The sequence below is a fragment of the Echinops telfairi genome, unplaced genomic scaffold, assembly GCF_000313985.2.
Source record: "Echinops telfairi isolate 266 unplaced genomic scaffold, ASM31398v2 ScPeMD7_74;HRSCAF=306, whole genome shotgun sequence".
NCBI lineage: Eukaryota > Metazoa > Chordata > Mammalia > Afrosoricida > Tenrecidae > Echinops > Echinops telfairi.
Window position 1 is genome coordinate 568,733 of NW_022103972.1, and position 1,655 is coordinate 570,387.

Genomic DNA, 1,655 nt, shown 5'->3' on the forward strand with positions numbered 1-1,655 from the left:
AATAAGGAATCCTACTTCGCGGAATTTCTTTTATCACGGTAGGGTCTAGAACCGATTAACCGCGATAAACGAGGGTTCACTGTAGTTCAATCCAGCCTGGCAGAAAATAGTGCTAAAGGTTTGTTTCACATAGACAAATCATTAAGGACAACTCAGTAGATACCTGAACATTGTGGCCATTAGATAGAGAGCCTATTAGTATTGTGGAAGGTGATAAGAAAGGCATGTTAGGTTATTGGAAGCTATAAAGTCTGATGAGGGCTGAGTTATTCATATGGGCGTGGTTAGATTGTTGAGATAGTTAAGGTTTATTGTGCCAACCTGGCTGATAAACACATGTGGGATTAATTGAAGGGTGGAGTGATAAATGGCTCGGTGAGCTTTGCCTTTCTAATTCTTGGGTCTATTCTCAGGTCTCTTGCTTTCTAATGGTTAGACCAGGGTGCAACTGCCTTAGCCAGTTCCCTGCTTCAGCTGGCAAGGCTCACTTCCTACAACACATCCCTGAGGAGAAGCCACATGGACCTACTCTGATGCAGCCCAAGGTGCTGTAGCAGCCATGTGGAGACCCCTGCCAGCACTGAGATGCTTACACGCTCACTGATTCGGCATTCCTCCTGCAGCCGGCATCAAAGTGTGGGCTTTGTGAGATTGAGGAGGGCTTTGTAGATCGGTGTTGTACATATGGGCTAATGTTGGACTTATGGGCTTGAGCAGTACTGGTTGTGATGCTTTCTTCATGTACTCTTACCCTTTATATAAAAATCTCTCTTATACAAAAAAAGAAGGATGCCAAGTCAGAAGATTAGATTAATCACCCCATCCCCAAACAAACAGTAAACAAATATAATAACCCCTGGAATGCACCTGAGAGTGCTGAAACGTCAGGTGAAGGTTTTTTGTTTGGTTTGGGTTTTTTTTAAATTGGGGGTATGGTGGGGGGACAACTGGAGACTCCAAAATCAAGAGAAGCAAAGAGAGAACTTCAACACTGATAGTCACAGAATTGACCCTCTAATACCATTGTCTATGCTGCTTTGGATTTACTATTTGAAATGCTTGGATCAGAGCCCACGAGTTTGGTATAACAGTAATCTGCACCTCCCATACCATGGTGTTTCAGATTTAAGGTGAGCGAAATTGTTCAGCTCCTTTTATAATAGCATTGTAGGAAACTATTAAGTTAGGGTAAACCTGAGATGCTGCCGACTGGCAGGAGTTACTCAGTCATCTGCATTTCCTGCTAAGTGACAAAATGTCCCATCTGAGGTGAAGCCTCCACTAAAAAAGTGTTATTTCTTTTAAGATGTACAACTGAACAAGTAATAAACAGTATATTAGCATTAACAAGTCATATCACAGGATTGTCTTGGGTTTCATATTAAATAATTACATAGTCTGAGAAGAGGTGTTGGGCTCGGCCTTTGTGTTTTTGCTGATAGTGATGCCCTTTTCAGCTTGCCTAGTTACACTCAGCATAAGGTTCTGTAGGTCTATGTCATGATGAGCCTTGTGGTTTCTCCAATGTTTTTAGACATTTAGCATACACGTAAATTAATGTCCTAGAAGGATTTGATGGGACTATTTGGAATGATATTTGGAAATGATTTCTTGTTAGGTGATCAAGATACACAGAACACAGCCCTGTTCATGTA